The sequence below is a fragment of the Schistocerca cancellata genome, chromosome 7 (assembly GCF_023864275.1).
Source record: "Schistocerca cancellata isolate TAMUIC-IGC-003103 chromosome 7, iqSchCanc2.1, whole genome shotgun sequence".
Classification (NCBI taxonomy): Eukaryota; Metazoa; Arthropoda; class Insecta; order Orthoptera; family Acrididae; genus Schistocerca; species Schistocerca cancellata.
The window spans coordinates 97807554-97828430 of record NC_064632.1 but is presented as its reverse complement, the minus strand read 5'-3'; positions in this window follow the sequence as shown (position 1 = coordinate 97828430).

The window sequence follows — 20877 nt, the reverse complement described above, 5'->3', positions numbered from 1 at the left end:
GTTTATGTACCTTTCAAAAATGTTTCCTTGTCTTTCTTCAGCAAAAATAACAGAAGGTGTGTTTGTAGGCAACCAAATTAGAGAACTTTAAAAAGACTCACATTCTGAAGAACGCCTTGCAGTAAAAGAAGAAAAAGGATATCTATGATTCACAAATGTAACCCAAAACTTTCTGGGCAGAAAACGAGCTAACCGCTACGATGAACTGGTCCAGTAAATGATAAATGTTTATAGGAATCTAGGATGCAACATGCTTTAAAAATGTATTTTCTAGATTCAAATCAGCGCTATTTTCCTGAGAGCTGTACTTCTGTTTACATCGAACACGGTGAAAGGTTCCATGTGGTTGGAAGAGCATTAAAAACGAAAATTGGCGCCTGTAATGCTAACCGACTACTGATGCAATATTATTTGAGAATTCAAACTGGTTCACAGGAGAATAAAATAAGCTTTCTTAGATAAAATGTGGTTTTGTATATATTTTATAGATTTCAAATACGTACTTCCACACATTAGATGATTATGTGTAGGTCTTTATGTGTTGTTTTGTACTGTATGAATGGTTTCTGAACAATTGTATGTATGGCTAGAATAGTGAAACTTACTTGTTTTTCCACACAAATAAATAGCGTAGAAATGAAAATATGAAACCTCGTACATGCCTATAACTTGGAACTGTGCCTGATGCAGCAAAACTGATTACTGATTTCCATTTTTCGATTTAGGAGATATTTTTCCATAGGAATCAGGAATTAAACTCCAAGAAAAACGATTTTTTGTTTTACATAGGACAAAGCTATTTTCATTGGTTGCTTAAAACTACGTATCGATGAATATATTTAGTAATAGTCACTATTGGTGTAGACGCCCAGAGGATAAATGAAAAAGCCATACCCAGAAATGTTGTGCTCATGCCACTGCTGAGCTCTCCGATTTGCAATTTGTGATCAGTACTCAAAGCAAAGACTGCACATGGGCATGGGATAAGCCTCCTACATTTAACTGAATGAAACCGAGCCTTTGCAAGTAAAGTAAGATGGGTTTGTTCGTTTACAGGTACACTCACGTAGTCTGATGTCACGGGTGTTCAGAAAGTAACGACAGCGTTGCGCTGTGGATGCAGCTCGAAGAAAAACGGGTAGGATCATTTTAATGCTAAACGCAGCCGTTTCAAAATAATTATTCACTCAATCTCCACATTTGTATGTCAGAGAAGTTACATACCATTTTACCAACAAGTTCGTTTGTAATTGTTCACTATTTGTTGCACGGAAAAAGAAGATCTACAGGTTGGAATTTCAAATTTTCAAAAAGAAAAACCAAATTACATTTTACAAAGAAACTCATCAGATTAAGTAAAGTCACAGATTCCACGAAAAAGTAGCTTAACACAGATTTCCACAATCACACGTTTATAGCAGTAGTCGACATCCAGTTAAAAGTTTTAGCTCTAGCATGAAGAACACCATTCAATTTCCCAGAGCATCTTTGCTAGTTCTGTAGGATGACGTACTCCATGATCTGCTGTGCCGATCCGCAGCCACATTCAGGGCTGTCGACGGTGCCCCATCTGTTTAGGGCAGCCCTAATTATGGCCTGGCCTATTAGGATCCTGTTTTGGCTACTCTTGATCTTCCTAGGTAATTCCGACTCTAACGATAGTATAGCACTGTCCTTTTAGCTGTTAGGATGGAAACCTGTTGCTACTCTTCCCGCAGGAAAAAATGTTAATCACACTTAAATTCTTGGAGAACGTATTTATGCCCTTATTGCCGAGGGTCGCGAATTAGCATTATACCGAAGTGACGCTAATAAATGGAAGTTGAATTGTTTTGGGTGCCAGTGACAGTGGGAGTATATTCCACAAGAAGCACTGGCGCCTCTGACATGTGCTTCCGTCTCCTAAGTGTTTTAAATACTTCTAGAGAAGTGATCGTCAAACAGTTTTTCTTAAGAGCCGTTACCGACGTTATGGGGCGACACCTAGCACCGCATATGTACCGGTCTTAGGCGATCATTAATTGGTTGTTGTTGTCGTCTTCAGCCCGAAGACTCATTTGATGCAATTCTCCACGCTAGTCTATCCTGTGCAAGTTCTTCATCTCAAAATAACCACTGCAACCGACATTCTTCTGAATCTGCTTAATGTATTCACCTCTTGGTCACTCTTTACGATTTTTAGCGCCACACTTCCCTCCAGTACTGAATTGGTAATGCCTTGGTGTCTCAGGATGTGCCGTATCAACCGATCTCTTCTTTTAGTCAAGTCATGCCACATATTTCTTGTCTCCCCAATTATATTCAGTACATCCTCATTAGTTACGTGATCTACACATCTAATCTTTAGCATTCTTCTGTAGCACCACATTTCAGAATCTTATATTCTCTTCTTGTCTAAACTGTTTATTGTCAGTGTATCACTACCGCACTCGGCTACACTCCACACAAATACATTCAGCAAAGACTTCCTAACACTTAATTCTATATTCGATGTTAACAAATTTCACTTCTTCAGAAACGCCTTTCTTGCCATTGTCAGCCCACATTTTATATCCTCTCTACTTCGGCCATCATCATATTCTGCTATGCTAATAGCAAAACTCATCTACTACTTTGAGTGTCTCATTTCCTTAGCTAATCCCCTCAGTATTACCTGATTTAATTCGACTACATATCATTATCTTTGTTTTGCTTTTGTTGATGTTCATCTTATAACCTCCATTCGACACATTGTCCATTCCGTTCAACTGCTCTTCCAAGTCCTTAGCTGTCTCTAACAGAATTAAAATGTCAGTGGTACACCTAAAAGCATTTATTTCTTCTCCATGGACTAATTCCTGTTCCAAATTTTTCTGTTTTTTCCTTTACCCCTTGCTCAATATACAGATTGAATAACGTCGGTGATAGGCTACAAACCTGTCTCATTCCCTTCTCAACCACAGTTTCCCTTTCGTGTCCCTCGACTCTTATAACTGCCATTTGGTTTCTGTAAAAATTGTGTACAGGATGGGCTGTTGGGAAGGTAGTGAGCGTTATGGAGTGAATAGGATAATATTTAGACAAAGGCCATTTATTGGCGAAAGCATGTTAAAAAGGGGTCAATACCGCGAACAAACGGATCAATTGCACGCGCTTCCGCTTCCGAGGGTAAGATCCTATTTTCACTGGCATTTTCACCTAGCTAGTAGTTACGACAAGATACGGTTGGTAGGCGATCTGCGAAGGCTTCAAAATCCTCATTAGGCTTTTGTCTAATGGTTAATAATTGATCTCTATCAGGTACCTCTGGTATCGCAATAACACGTGGTCAATCCGCGGGCCAATACATCAAAATTATGCGCGTCACGCAATTTGTCCACCGTTTCTATAAACACTCGGGCTTTCCCTGTCAACTTGTCTGGCGACATTCACCAATAGATCACTCGGCCAGACATACGTGCGACGGACATCACGAATATTTTGTAGGAACATAGCCACATTTTCGTGAGACTTCCCAGAAAAGGTGGGAATGAAATTGAAACGCGTACGTTCCATATGTATTCATTACCAGCGATGCCGAGGCATGACAGAATCTCTGACCAGAGAGTTATTTATCGTGGCTAGTCTGCGCTTGACCGCGCGAGACGACAGTAGTTGCGTGTAGGCAGTCGGATACAGTAGTAGCGAGTGGACAGTCCTACGACGAAAAGACAACTACGCAGCTTTTTGGGTTTAATTAACTTTTTTCGTAAATTTATTCATTACTCTGCTTTAGACACACCTAAATTATGTCAACTGGCAGGTAAAAACAACTATTTGGTCCTGGGATAAGCAAGCAGATTCTGAATTTGTGAACCTGAAAGAAGCCTTGTTGAATGCACCACTTTTATCGCACCCAGATCTTACTAAAAATTTTTCCATTGCCACCGACAGTTCTAACACGGCTTTAGGTGTACATATTTTTCAGGAAATTGAGGAAGATGGTTGTACAGTAATTAAAAACATCGCTTTTGCAAGTCGCATTCTGTCACCTGCTGAACGAAATTATTCTGTTACAGAACTGGAAACATTATGTGTTGTTTGGGCTTTTACGAGATTTAGGCACTTTCTTTATGGAAGACATACCACCGTTTACACAGACCATAGAGCAATACAATTTTTACTTTCGGGTAAATTTGCTCACGACAGATTAAGTAGATGGAAACTTTATTTGCAGGAATTTAATTTCACAATTGTTCACATTCCCGGCACACAAAATGTAGCAGACGCACTATCTCGTTCTCTCGGCAACAATCAGCAAGACATCGCAACCAACTTCTGCAAAGCAAATTTCAGCGTCATGTACATTCAACAAGTTGCATTTGAAAATTTCATTTCGTCGTCATTACAGGACATAGCACAAGAGCAGAATAACGCACAACGTGTGGAAAGAGATTAAACACCTTTGGCAAGATAGGAATAATGTTACCATTAGAAACCATTACACTGTACGCAATAACATTCTGTTTCGCCGCTCTCATCCTGACAGCAACAATTGGTTATTATGCATTCCTGATTAACTTGTTAACAAATTAATCTGGTATACTCATTTAAGTTACGTACATTACGGAGCTAGAAAATGTTTTCTTATACTGAGATAGAACTGTTGTTTTACCAACATGGAGAAACGTATACGACGAGTTTTAGCGTCATGTAAAATCTGCCAGAAAGCTAAGTCAGACACAACTTCACATATTCCTCCATTACATCCCATTGTACCTGTTAAATTGATACATATGGCCGCTGTAGACATTTTTGGTCCGATTCCCAGAACTAATAGAGGTTTTTGCTACATCCTTGTCGCTGTTGAACTCACTTCAAAATTTGTTACCTTCACTCCGTTACGCAAAGCTACTGCTAAAACTGTTTAGAAAGCATTTATAAAACATTTTTTATTTCATGTAGGGCATGTGTTGAAAGTAATTTCCGACAATGGACCACAGTTTCTATCTGCAATATGGACACGTATGTTACGAGCTAGAAACATTTCTCCGATCTATATATCCAGGTACCATGCTTCTTCGAAACCTTGTGAACGATTAATGAAAGAAATTGGTAAACTGTGCAGAATATACTGCCATAAAAGACATATTGATTGGGACACACACATACACTCATTCCAGGATGTAATTAATTCCATACCAAATGAATCCACTATGCTATCTCCGTCTGTAATACTGAAAAATGTTAAACCACCTAACAAAATTAAAGAATTAGTAAACTTTCCTACATCTCGTCGACTATGACACCGTTAAGTAATTGACATTGCGGTGAACAACATCAAACGTGCCGCAGAGCGCCTGAGAAAACAACAAAAACAGGTTTGTATACGCCGTGACTTTCACGTTGGACAGAAGATATTAGTACGTACACACTATTTATCCAACAAAATAAAAGGTAGGTGCAGTAAATTTGAACTTCTATACACAGGTCCATATCGGATTCGCAGCATTCCTCACCCCAATGTTGTACACGTCGAAACTTTGAGAACCAGAAAATCGAAAGGGAACCACCACATATCCAACGTCAAACCTTTTATTGAATGAAGATACTTTATGATTTATCACACTGTAATGACATTTCCTAATTTTTTTATGACCGCTTATGCAATTATATTCACATGAACACTTACTGATGATTATCATATTTTGTCTTGGCAAGTGCCCGGCAAGGTAAGGTTAGCAGGTCGCTTTACTTGTCGTTACACATCAGACCGTGCACATTTCCCATTTTTTTAAATGTATGTATGATTGTTTTCCTGTTTGTTTGTATGCATTATGAAATAGTTAAGATATAGCAAACACCAGTTGACTTTGACATTTTTGCCTTATGATATCTCAACATCGTGACTATTTTTACATTTTTTGCTGCTGCATTATGATATTCTGTGTACATTTTTGCACCTGTACACTGTCTATATTTTGGACATATTACGTTTTCTGTCATGCTATGCTGTATGTTTAATTTTATCACTATAAACCAGTTTTTATCTAATGGGTATATGAATTAAATGCAAGACATTAATCTTTGTTCATCATTTTCAGAAAGAAATAACGTGTAAAGGAAATAAATTAAACAGAAATGGAAATTTCACCTACGGAATAAACGAAAGAAGACGCAAAAACCTTATGAGGAAGAGTAAATGGATCAGAATTAACAAGCATTAACAAGAATATACTATACACATCGTAGAATAGCAGTCTTAACTAATTTTTTCTTCCAGAATACGAAGCGATTGATGCAGGCTGTCAGACAGAACTACACATCTTAGTTTTAGTAAGGAAATATGCTAGAAATAAGGAATAATTGTGTAATGAATAATAAAGTGACTTTTTTTGCAGATGATAATGAATGATGATGAATAATGATGAAGAATATGCAGCTATGAATAATGAAGTTTTTCTTTACAGGTGATGATGATAATGGAGTTATGATAATGAAGTGATGGATAATGAAGTTTTTTCTTTACAGATGAGGATGATGTTGAAGTTTATGTATTTATGCTATGTAGTTATTTAAGTATTTGTTGCAGTTCGTTTTGACAGTATGTGTTGTATTGCATAGTATGATGACTGAAGGTTTTGGAAAGGACAGCTAGGAAACACATTTTATACACATTTCACTGCCTGTTAATTCGAAGTTCACTACTTTTCAGCATAATATGCGTTTCTTCTTTCAGCTCAATGATCCATTTTGTATTTTTTCCAGGTAAAGTTTTTCATGATAATTACTAAACCTGTTACTTATTAAACGTGTTCTAGTACTTGCATTTTTTTTACCCAGTTGTGTCTATCATTTATAAATGTGATCACATATACTGCATTTGTTTCATAACCTTGCTACAGCTGACTCATGACGAATGACGTTACACATCTTCATTTGCAGCAATAACTCAAAAGCAAACAAAGTAATTACCTGTCCCAAATAATGCTACTAGTTTAAGAGAGTTCTGAATAATACTGATCAGCTCTGAATAGTATGTCACTTCAATAATGACTTCTGAATAATACAAAAAAAAATGCTTTGTAACTGGCCAATGAATGCCACTGTTTATCGTAATAAGATTACTTATGATGCCCATGATTACTAATTATGTATAAATGCTATGCCAATAATTAACTCATTTTGAGTAATGACTTCTGAATAATACAAAAAAATGCTTTGTAACTGGTCAATGAATGCCACTGTTTATTGTAATAAGATTACTTATGATGCCCATGATTACTAATTATGTATAAATGCTTTGCCAGTAACTAACTCATTTTGAATAATGACTTCTGAAGAATACAAAAAAAATGCTTTGTAACTGGCCAATGAATGCCACTGATTATTGTAATAAGATGGCCGATGAGTGCCAATGATTAGTATGACCAAATGAATTTTGTAATACTATGATGACTTCTGATGGTTTGCAATTTGGCAATGAGTGCCAATGTTCTCTGTAAAGTTACTCATGAACATTATTCTGTAATACTACATACATGGTACAGAAATGTTGAATAACTGGGCAATGAGTGCCACCAACTACTAGTGTAATTCTCAATGAAGACTAGTATGTGACTTAGTGTCCTTCACCTTCTGACCTAATTACCTGGAATTACTGCAATATCCGTTTGTCCTGTATATCCTCTTGATCATGGAGCACTATATTTGGTTCTTGCACTAATTCTACGTTGATGTACTTTACAAGAATGTGGTGTTGACACGACATGCTGTCCACCACCTTGAGCGATGGAGATGTTATAATGGTCCCACTGATTGGTGTACTTAATGTACTACCAAAATGACAACATGAATATTACTACGACAGTTCAGTGTCTTGGATACACTGATTAATGCTTCAAGGAAAAGAACTTCAGATTGTCTCACTTAGTGTTGTGCTTCTGTAGAAAGATATGGACTTTCAGTGCAGCTGCGTGCAACCTAAAGTGCTACAACCATGATGCAATCCTTCCCTTTCCTATCCTAATTCTTGTAACATAGTGGAAATCATTTTTTTGCTAACATGATTTGTATTCACGACCTATACATTTTTGTGATTTGTTGATATGTTCTGAACTACAGTGCATGTGCACTCTTGTCATTTGTAAACATGATTTCTACTCATTGCATATACATTTTATGATTTCCTGATTTGTTCTGAACTACAGTGCGTGTGCACTTTAGTCATTTTATTAACATGATTTCTACTCATTGCATATACTTTTTTTTGTGATTTCCTGATATGTTCACTACTTCAGTGCGTGTGCACTTTTGTCATTTGTCAATATGATTTGTACACATTAGGTTTATTTGTTGTAAAAATATTAGAGAGTTTTACAGTGCATGTGCACTTTATGCCATTTGTACTCATTATGCATACATTTTTTTTGTGATTCCCAGATATGTTCTGTATTACAGTGCGTGTGCACTTTTGATATTTTGTTAACATGATTTGTATTCATTGTATATACATTTTGTGATTTGCTGATATATTCTGTACTACTGTGCGTATGCACTTTTGCCATTTGTGAATATGTTTTGTACTCATTGTATATATATTTTGTCTTTGCCTGATATGTTCTGTACTCAGTGCATGTGCACTATATTTACTTCATGTTCTACACCTATATATATCTGTATATATTCTGTAATTGTAAAGTTAATTAGTTAAGAAAAAATTTGTTGCTCATGGCAAGTCCAAATGACTCACCATCGCTGCCAAATTTTTGCCCCCCCAGTGGAGTGTTATGAAACGCGTACGTTCCATATGTATTCATTACCAGCGATGGCGAGGCATGACAGAATCTCTGACCAGAGAGTTATTTATCGTGGCTAGTCTGCGCTTGACCGCGCGAGACGACAGTAGTTGCGTGTAGGCAGTCGGATACAGTAGTAGCGAGTGGACAGTTGTACCGAGCAGACGTCGGCATGCGTCGGCGGCGCGATCTTTCCGCGACTCTGGTCACGATTCAGGACGATGTGTAATATTGTAAAAGGTAATGAAGCAGCATTGCGCTCAGCTAATAACGTGCGTTAATTGTAATTAATTTGTTCAAAAAAATGCCCCAATAATAATTTTTCTATAAAGTAACTTTTTAAAGAAAAAGATTCATTTCAAGTTAAATAATATTTCCTATGCATTCCTTCCAAAAACCAAAATTAAGTACATGCCAGCATTGCACGAAGCTATGCCGAAAAATAAGAGCAGATATAGATGCAGTTTTACTGAGGTAAGAATTTTGGTTTAATTATTTCACAGGGCCGTAGGTCAGCGCAGCTGCCCTGAAAAAAATTTATCAGGTTTAATTATTGCTGTTGAGATGTTACATTCAGTTCATGGTCCATTATTTAATTGATATTATAGTGGTTCTTAGTCAATTTTCATTTATCAATTTTGTGGGGAGTTTAGATTTTAGCTCATTATCATTGTCTTTTATTTTTCTTGGGAGGTTACGCTTGGCTCATTTTTTTTATTCAGGTAATATTGACTAACTTTTTTGTTGGGGAGGTTACAAAATCAGCCGCAGGAAAATTGCTTACAGTCGCCATGTTAGCAGAAATTGTGGCATTTGCATTAGAGACAGTATTAGTTTTAGTAGCCACTGTTTGAGCCTTTGTTACAGTGGTGGAGCTACCCACACGTACGGAAGTTTGCACACTTGCTTCTAGCGTCTGTTTCAAGACGCGGTTTTGTTCAAGTAGCTCCTGATTTTGTGCGAACAACTGGCGCATTTGTGCATTTATGGCCTCGAGCGGGTCTTGCGAAGCTGGTGCCTCTGCGGGAGTATCCCTTTCCGGCTCTCGGGTTCCCATCGGCATGTTTACAAATTCAAGGGACGCTAGTGACAAATAAAATAATTGTTACAAAGAAGGAGGGCAACAAAGTTTCCTAATCCAGCGGAGGACGATCGACGATGTTATTACTTGAAGCATCGCGGTGACTTACATAGTAGTGGAGTCGGCGCGACGCATTGGTGGCGGCGACGGCGTGGTGGAGTGGCGTCCGGACCCTCGGGCGGCGGCTGATGCGATGGCGGCAGGCGACGCTGCGTCGACCGGTTTTACATTTACATTTACATTTATACTCCGCAAGCCACCCAACGGTGTGTGGCGGAGGGCACTTTACGTGCCGCTGTCATTACCTCCCTTTCCCGTTCCAGTCGCGTATGGTTCGCGGGAAGAACGACTGTCTGAAAGCCTCCGTGCGCGCTCTAATCTCTCTAATTTTACATTCGTGATCTCCTCGGGAGGTATAAGTAGGGGGAAGCAATATGTTCGATACCTCATCCAGAAACGCACCCTCTCGAAACCTGACGAGCAAGCTACACCGCGATGCAGAACGCCTCTCTTGCAGAGTCTGCCACTTGAGTTTGTTAAACATCTCCGTAACGCTATCACGGTTACCAAATAACCCTGTGACGAAATGCGCCGCTCTTCTTTGGATCTTCTCTATCTCCTCCGTCAACCCGATCTGGTACGGATCCCACACTGATGAGCAATACTCAAGTATAGGTCGAACGAGTGTTTTGTAAGCCACCTCCTTTGTTGATGGACTACATTTTCTAAGGACTCTCCCAATGAATCTCAAACTGGTACCCGCCTTACCAACAATTAATTTTATATGATCATTCCACTTCAAATCGTTCCGCACGCATAATCCAGATATTTTACAGAAGTAACTGCTACCAGTGTTTGTTCCGCTATCATATAATCATACAATAAAGGATCCTTCTTTCTATGTATTCGCAATACATTACATTTGTCTATGTTAAGGGTCAGTTGCCACTCCTTGCACCAAGTGCCTATCCGCTGCAGATCTTCCTGCATTTCGCTACAATTTTCTAATGCTGCAACTTCTCTGTATACTACAGCATCATCCGCGAAAAGCCGTATGGAACTTCCGACACTATCTACTAGGTCATTTATATATATTGTGAAAATCAATGGTCCCATAACACTCCCCTGTGGCACGCCAGAGGTTACTTTAACGTCTGTAGACGTCTCTCCATTGATAACAACATGCTGTGTTCTGTTTGCTAAAAGCTCTTCAATCCAGCCACACAGCTGGTCTGATATTCCGTAGGCTCTTATTTTGTTTATCAGGCGACAGTGCGGAACTGCATCGAATGCCTTCCGGAAGTCAGGAAAAATAGCATCTACCTGGGAGCCTGTATCTAATATTTTCTGGGTCTCATGAACAAATAAAGCGAGTTGGGTCTCACACGATCGCTGTTTCCGGAATCCATGTGGCTTCCTACATAGTAGATTCTGGGTTTCCAAAAACGAAATGATACTCGAGCAAAAAACATGTTCTAAAATTCTACAACAGATCGACGTCAGAGATATAGGTCTATAGTGTTGCGCATCTGCTCGACGACCCTTCTTGAAGACTGGGACTACCTGTGCTCTTTTCCAATCATTTGGAACCTTCCATTCCTCTAGAGACTTGCGGTACACGGCTGTTAGAAGGGGGGCAAGTTCTTTCGCGATGGCGGCAGCGCCTGGGGCGTCGGCGACAGCGGCGGGCGACGGTGGGCGGCGGCGGCGTGCCGGGGCGGTGACGGCTGGCGGCGGACCGGCCGGTCGCGCAGCGTAGGCCCCTCGAACTCAGGCAGCGGGCAGCGCGGCAGCGTCCGGCTCACGTGGCTGACTAGCGTGGGCTGCCTCGCTGCAGCGCGCGCCCTGTGCGTATTTACTAGCGCAGCGACTGCCCGCGTGGAGCAAACCTGGACGGCCGGTTGGCGCATTCCGTGCGCGAAGTGCACTGTGTCTTGCCGGAAAGAATTTAGTGTCGTGACAAAGTCGCTGCGAGAACGGATCCACACTTCTGACACCAGTTGTACAGGATGGGCAGATCGGAAGGCTGTGGGCGTGATTAATTCATCAGGATAATATTTAGACAAAGGCCATTTATTGGCGAAAGCATGATAAAAAGGGGTCACATAGCCAGGCCTAGGGAGTTGAGGGTGAGCCAGAGTGTAGAGTTTGGCGAAACATGGTTTGCGAAGCTAACGAAAGTTGGCATCCGCCAATCGGGCCAGTCCGAGCAGCAAGGGCGGCGCGTGGTTAAGGTGCCCTTCCTCAGTACTGACTTCCTGTTGCTAGACCATGGGACGAAAGAATTTACAGGCAGCCGACGCTGCCGGATGAGGCTTGGCCGTGACAAAAAAATGAAGTTACCGTTTGAAAGCTCATATAATGAAGCAAAATTCCCTACTGTCTGGCTCATCCTGTGTTTTACCTCTGCTACCTTCAGTGTTTCAAGGAGAGTGTTGCAGTCAACACATCAAACGCTTTCTCTTAGTCTACAAATGCTATAAACACGGTTTTGTCTTCCCGTAATCTATCTTCTAAAAGAAATCGTTGGGTCAGTATTGTCTCGCGTGTTCTACATTTCTCTGGAATCCAAAAAGATCTTCCCCGTGGTTGGCATCTACCACTTTTTCAGTATTTCTGTAAAGAACTGGTGCTAGTATTTTGCAACCATGACTTTTAATTCTATAATATTCAAACTGGTCAGACCCTGCTTTCTTTGGAATTGGAATTATCACATTCTTCTAGAAGTCTGTGGGTATTTCGCAAGTGTCATACATCTTGTACACCATATGGAAGAGTTTTGTCATGGTTGGCTCTCTAAAATCTGTCAGTAGTTCTAGCAGAATGTCGTCTACCCCTAGGTCCTTGTTTTGACTTCACGTCTGTAGTGCTCCATCAAATTCTTCTTCCAGTATCATATCTCCCATCTCATCTTCAACTAAATCCTCTCCCATTGCTATGACATTTCCTTCACCTCACCATCCAGCCCCCAGGGGCTCGGCATTCATTTGCTGGATATGGGCTTGGCGACCCCGGGGTTCCTGAGCTGGGGACTGGTATGCGCCGCCAGTCTCCTGTCACCATAAGCTCTTGGCACGCTTCAGCGACAACCAGGCGGCGCGGTGATGGAGCATTGTGTGTCTCAAGGAATGGGGATCTTGGCTTGACCATCTGGATCACGAGGATAAACATCTCTAAAAAAAAACCTCAATCTCAAGGTTTGATCAGCGCTGATGAGATGCATCGCTGTTGAGGTGGAACAGTCGTTAGCGGGAACCCTCTGCGGAACGTGCCTTACTTCAGTTGTATAAGGCTTACTCAGCTACACGGGGCTCTGTCTGAGTAGACCCTTACTTCCCTAGCTGCTCGTGGGACTGAAATACATCCTCCGAAATCCTCTTTTCCTCCTCCCAGCGGAAAGGGTGGGCCGCTGGAAGGTTCGAACGCCCAGTCTATCAAGATGTATCGTGTAGTCAGTCCCCCTGACTCCGGCAGTTCTTTGACAAGTACAGTCTTTAGTAACAGAATGAATTCTGGTAATCAGAATCTCACAGTGAAACGGAAGGAGGGTAGTTTCGAGAAGGTTTCACCCTTCTAGATACGAAAGGGTTTGGAGGGAGTTTGTGGCTCCTTAAAATCGGTGAAGCGCTTGTGCGATGGGACCTTGCTAGTGGAAACTTCCAATTCCCAGCAGGCAGCTGAACTCCAAACTGCTAAATGCCTTGGGGAACATGCCATAGACACTGCACTGCACAGCACCTTGAATTATAGCAAAGGTGTTGCGACATGCTGGGATCTAGTCGACGTTCCCAAGGAGGAACTCCAACGTGAGTAGGCTCTGGATGGTATAGTTGACGTACAACATGTCATGAAGAGGGTTGATGGCAACCTTACGAAATCCGACTCCTTTATTCTGACCTTCAGTAGCAAAAAACTTCCTGAGCATGTTAGAGCTGGCTTCCTTCGCCTTAGTGTGAGGCCTTATTTTCCGACCCCAATGCTCTCTTTTAAATGCCAGCCTTTTGGCATACCACCTTAGGGTGTAAAGGCGAAGTGACTTGTGGCAACTGCGGTAAGGCAGTTGCTCGTCTCCAGCCAATTGTATCAATTGCTCTGCAAACCACCCTGTTTGGAGTAGGGACTGCTGAATATTTTTAGAGGAATGCGAAGTCCAGGAAATAAAAACAACCGAGCGTATCCCCTATGGTGAGGCCAAAAAATTACAAGTCGATGCAGCCTCCTAAATTTGCTACATCTTTTGCATCAATGATTCAGAAGCCCATTCCAAAAGCTGATGCCTCTACGCAGGCGGGAGAGGCCAGTGTTGGCACTAACACCTGCAGATGTCAGTGGACTTGCAAGGCAGCCAGTGTTTCAGAGCCTGTAGTCCCTACTCGCACAGCAGACAAAGGTACAGTGGCGAACTTGGGCCAGACTCTGGCGCCTTCAACAGCTGAGGCTGTTCCGAAGCCCAGTACAGCCATTACCACAACATGTCGGCTCCACCAAAGCCAAACAAACCGCAAAAAGCTCCTATAAAGCAGCAACAGCAGGTAAAATCACACGGTAAACCTAAATACCTTCAACATTTAGCGGCCCTGTCAGCAACTGTATAAATATTAATTTTAATAATTAACAGCCTCAGTTGCACTGTTTACCTAGAATTTACCTAGGTTTCAGTCAGGATAACCCAACCTTCTTCAGAATAACAGTACCTACTGTTTGTCCATAGTGGACATCGTCAAGCTAAAGCTACAAATTCATTAATTATCTTCAAACTGTAAATTTTATCTGGCACCACCTCAGCTCCACTTCACGACCGCGATGAGGCAGCCATGAGTGCTGTACTGAACTTACCATGTAAATGTCGTTTTACATGATGCTTCATCTGACTCTTCGCCAGAGCTGATGCAGTATGACATATGAGTGGGGCAATCATCTCACCCCACGACTGCCCCTCCACCTGCTGCAGTAGTCTCCCCAACTCGTCAGAGAGACAGGATGAAGGTGCTACCCCCGTCATAGATAGTTCCCATACTTCAGTGGAAGTTTCAGGGTTTCAGGACACATGTGGAGGAACTTCGTCTACTCTCTCAGGGTCTCCAGGAGACTTATTTCCAACCATCATACTCCTCTGATCTACGAGGCTATACTCTCCACAAAAAGGACGACCTGCGTAGAGAGAGAGCTAGAGGAGGTGTAGATATTTTCGTCAGGACAGACTACCATTCCTCGCCTCTCTCACTTACGACGACTTTGCAAGCTATTGATGTGTCCACGCACGTGCGTCATCCATTGACTATATGTATCCTTTACTTGCCCCCACATGATGCACTTGATCAAGAGGCCCTCACCGACCTTCTTACACAGCTCCCCCAGCTGTTCATCATCTGTGGTGATTTTAATGTCCACAATGTGCTTTGGGGCTCTGCAATTACCTGTCCCATGGGTAGAGTAATTGAGAGGCTTCTCCTGTCATCCTGTGCCTACTGGCTCAATGTGGGACAAGGCACTCACTTCTGCACAGCGACTGGGTCGTTCTCTGCCATAGACCTCTCACTTTGCTCCACAGCCTTTGCGCCCAGTGCTCAATGGAAAGTGGTCGCTGACTTGCACGGAAGTGATCACTTCCCGATCTGAATTCACCTGCCAAATGACGTGGGCCCCGAAAGGAAACCGCCACGATGGGTGCTCAGTAGGGCTGACTGGACACTTTATAGCCAGTTGGCTCAATTCGAACATTGTGCGAATGTTGAAGCGTGGGTGGATCTTATTACCGAAATGGTCCACCACGCCACAGCAGTTTCCATCCCACAGTCCACAGGCCACCAGAAGAGGCACCCTGTCCCTTGGTGGCGTGCCGAATACCACTCTGCAGTCAGGACCAGGCGTGTGGCTCTGTGTAGGTTCCGGTGTCGGCCAACTGCTGAGGATCTTGCAGCCTTTCCGGTGGCGAGGGTAAAATGTCACCGAAATGCTCGAGAGAGCAAGAAAGAGGTCGTCGCAATAGTTCCTGAACGCCATTAATGGTTCCATCAAAAGTTCCATTGTGTGGGGGACCATCATGAGAATTTCTGGGAGAGGATGGAGGTGCCCCATGGCTGCTGTAATGAATAACGGCACTCTCCACAAGGATCCGCGAGACATTGCCCAGACTATGGCAGCGTATTTTGCCACGGTTACTGCAACAGCCAGTCAGGATCCGGATTTCCAATGCCATAGAGCGGTTGCTGAGAGGTGTAGTCTGGACTTTCAGTCCACCTATAATGAAGTTTACAACTGCCCATTTTCCATGTGGGAGCTGGATTCTGCATTGTCTGCAGCTCGTGACACATCCCCTGGTCACGACAGGATTCATTACAGTATGCTACGGCTCCTCACAAGGCGCAACGAAGAAATCCTCCTCGTACTTTTTAAAGCCATTTGGGCGTCAGTCTACTTCCCTGACTCGTGGCGTGAGGCCGTTTTAATTCCTTTTTTAAAACCTGGGAAAGACCGCATATGCCCAAGTAGCTAATGTAGTGTTGCTCTCACTAGTTGCATGGGAAAGATGGTCAACCACCGCCTTGTCTGGATGTTAGAATCCCGGCAACTCCTTCGTCGCTTTCAGTGTGGGTTCAGGAGGTTTCGTTCCACCATCGATAACCTTGCCCTCCTGCAGGTGGCAATGCAACAAGCTTTCCTACGCCGTCATCACCTTCTAGGTATATTTTTGACATCTAGAAGGCCTACGATACTACTTGGAGGCGTCTCTTCCTGGAGCAGCTTCACGAATGGGGTTTTCGTGTTTTTTCTCTTTTTATCCAGTCTTCCCTCTTGACAAGATATTTTAGATACCGAATTGGTGACGTCCTGTCTGATCGCTTTGATCAGGAGAACGGTCACCCTGAAGGTAGCGTTTTAAGTGTGACTGTCTTTGACATAGCTATTAATAGCATTATCTCCATAGTGAAAAGTTCTAAAGTCCTGTGTTTTGCACTTCTTCCAGCCTTGCAACGACAACGCGTCAGTGGCAACTTACTCTTAGAAGTTTGGATGACTGGGCGCAGAAGAGTGGTTTTAAGTTTTCCACCGGGAAGTCCGTGTGTGTTCTTTTTCACCGGTCTCGTTCAATTTTAACCTTACCTGAACTGAGGATGAGGGACACTGTTCTTGCTTTTAAACACACAGTGAGATTTCTGGGGCTCATTTTAGACTCGAAGCTTACGTGGTTACCTCATCTTAGAGACGTGGGACAACGGTCACTTAAGACTTTAAGTATTTTAAAATGTCTTAGCCACAGTACATGGGGAGCAGGCAGGACTTGTCTGCTCCAGTTTTACAGGGCATTTGTGCGATTTCGGCTCGATTATGGGCGACGGTGTATGATCTGTAAGGCCTTCTTATTTAAAGATGTTGGACGTTGTGCACCATGAAGAGATTAGGTTGGCCACTAGGGCATTCAGAACTAGCCCCATATCAAGCCTCTGTGCAGAGGCTGGTGAACCGCCACTTCATATGCGGCGACGGCTACTTACAGTGGGCCAGGCGTATAAGACTTTGTCCACACCATACACACCTGCATACCATACCGTTGCTCAGCTTCCTCTGGCACGGCTTTTTCATAACCGGCAACGAGCAACGAGGCCCTGTGGGATTCGCGCACAGGACTGCCTCTCTGCGATGGATATGGCTGGTCTTCATATTTACCGTCGCGGTTGGAGTAAATTTCCACCTTGGCTCCCCCAGACACCCAGACTTGATTTAGATTTGACTAATTTTAAGAAAGATACCAGATTTTACATCCCAATCTCTGTTTTTTAACATTTTGGATGTGCATCACGGTTTTAACGTCGTTTACACGGCTCCAACCAAGGGAATTTCCTTGGCTGTTCTGTAGTGTTCCCTGATCATATTACCTGGATTCGCCTCCCTGTGAATATACCAATTTCGCAGCGGAGCTCCACGCGATCCATAAGGTACTGGAGCAGATGTATCGTAGTGGGGGCAATCGGTTTCTCATCTGCTCCGATTCTCTTAGTGCCTTACAATCATTGCAGAATCTGTACCCAACTGAGGAGATGGTCCAGCTGATATGTGACCGACTGTACTTGCTCCAACGGCGGGGTAAGCTGGTGTCAGTCTGTTGGGTGTCAGGTCATGTAGGAATACGGGGCAATGAACAGGCCGATAGGGCTGCCAAGGAGGCCTGCAGAGAGCAGGCTGTGGTCCAGCGTCCTATTCCCTTGCAGTCTGTCATTTCTGCACTCCACAAGAAGTGTGAAACGTCCCCTTAGAAAAATTATATACGACTGTGCTGATAAACCTCTTACACTATTTGCTTTTCAAACAGCTGAGCAAAACTGAACGTACTCAAACATTCACTAAAGTGACACACAATATTTTTTAGCGCAACGCAATCTGACTTTCAAAGATCCCTGCAAAAGAATGGCCCTGACTAACATTAAACTATACCTTTCACAAATAACTTACCTCACAAAAATCTTCATTACTCGAACTACTGCAATACAGCGAGCGCCACTATTGCCAGCTAAATAAAAGATTCAAACTACGGAAGGCACTAACTACTGATAGGGATAGTTAGCAAATGAAAGATTTTAATAGAGAACAAACACTGTATTTACCTTAATAGTCATAATATATGTAATTTTAAAACTCCGCCATTTCCTTCCACACATCCACCACTGCTGGCGGCTCACCTCTAACTGCGCAACGCTACGCGCTGTTAACATCCAGCTGCCCCTCTACAATGGCAGACAACAATGCAAACTAGCCACAGACTGCACACAGCACAGCCAGTGATTTTAATACAGAGCGTTACGTGGCATTACCAATATAAAAATCTATACAGCCTACTTACATAGACAGTGTTAAAAGTTTTTAACAAGAGCCAGAGTTCGTACAAAGATCCTGGCAGGGTCGCCATATGAAACGTCCCCTTACAAAAATTATACACGACTGTGCTGATAAACCTCTTACACTATTTGCTTTTCAAACAGCTGAGCAAAACTGAACGTACTCAAACATTCACTAAAGTGACACACAATATTTTTTAGCGCAACGCAATCTGACTTTCAAAGATCCCTGCAAAAGAATGGCCCTGACTAACATTAAACTATACCTTTCACAAATAACTTACCTCACAAAAATCTTCATTACTCGAACTACTGCAATACAGCGAGCGCCACTATTGCCAGCTAAATAAAAGATTCAAACTACGGAAGGCACTAACTACTGATAGGGATAGTTAGCAAATGAAAGATTTTAATAGAGAACAAACACTGTATTTACCTTAATAGTCATAATATATGTAATTTCAAAACTCCGCCATTTCCTTCCAAGTGCATGGATTTGTGGAAGGAAGAACGGCTGGCGGTAACGGCCAATAAACTGCGGCTGGTGAAGTCAACAACTCGGCCGTGGCTTTCATCCTGCCGGTTGCTCAGGCGGGAAGAAGTAACACTCACGCGTCTTCGGATCGGGCACTATCCTCTCACACATAGCTTTCTATCCCCCGTTTTGTGACGCTTGTGACGTGCACATCTCTGTCCGCCACATTTTAACAGACTGCATTTTATACAGTGATGCAAGGGCAGCAACACAAATCGATGGGGATCTGCCCTCTATTTTAGCTAAAGATAAGACGAGTATATCTAGGGTTTTAAAGTTTTGTGATTTGTCTGGACTCTGTTTTAGTGTATTGCAGAGTGGCTGGCTCCTCCCTCTTTTCCTTGCGGTCAGCCAGCCACTTGCATATGCTCATTTTCCCACTTTCTTCCTGTGTTGTCCGTGTTTCACCGCTGACGGCATGCTTCGTCCCATGCTTCGGTGTGGGTAGGCACATATCTTTCCAACCTTGTTACCTGTGTTTTACGTTCTGTTTCATCTTCCTGTTGTGAGTATTTTCTTGACAACCGTCTCAATCTGTTACTGAGCGGGCGCTGAAGACCTTGCTGTCGTGCACCCATACAAACCTCTCCATCCATCCTTCCACCATCCAGCTTTCCCTTCTTTGCTTAGGACTGGTTTTCCATATGAACTCTTGATATTCATACAGCTACTTCTCTTTTCTCCAAAGGCCTCTTTAATCTTCCTGTAGTGAAATGTACTTCTAAATCCTCACATTTCCACATTTTCATTCCTGCTTACACATTTTGCACTTTTTAGACGTTTGTATTCCCCTTCACTTACTTCATTTGCTGCATTGTGTATTTTCTTTCATCAGTTAAACTCAATATCTCCAGTGTTATCCAAGGGTTTCTACTAGGGTGTCTTTTTAGCTGCGGTATTCACCGTCGCCTTCACTATACCATTCTTTAAGCTACCCATTCGTCTTCTACTCAATTCCTTTCTTCTATTCTAGTCAACCACTGCCTAATGCTTCTTCTCAAACTCTTTACAATCTCTGGTTCTCTCACTGTATCCCGGGTCCTGTCTCATTAATTTCCTACCTTTCCGCCATTTCTTAATTTTAATCTACAGATCGCAACAAATAAATTGTGACAGAGTCGACCTCTGCCTTTGCAAATATATTGCAGTTTAAAATCTGGTTCTGAAATCTCTGTTCTCCCGTTATATAATCAATCTAGAAACCTACAGTATCTCTAGGTTTCTTCCACGTATACAGCTCACTTTGACGGCTCTTAAACGAAGCAGTAGCGATGATTAAATTATGCTCTGTGCTAATTTCTACCAGGTGGCTTCCTCTTTCGCTCCTTCCCCCCAGTCCATACTATCATACTATATTCTCTTCTCTTCCTTTTCCTACTTTCGAATTCCAGCCCTCTATCACAAAAAAAATTTTCGTCTTCCTTAACTATCTGAATAATCTATTTTATTTCATTATACATTTCTTCAATTTATCCATAATCTACGGAGCTAGCTGTCATATAAACTTGTACTACTGAGGTAGGTGTGGGCTTTGTGTCTATCTTGGCTACAACAATGAGTTCGCTATGCTGTTCAAATCAGCTTACCCGCAATGCTGTTTTTATTCATTCTTAAACTAACTCCTGCACTACGCCTACTTTATTTTGTATTTATAACCCTGAATTCACCTGA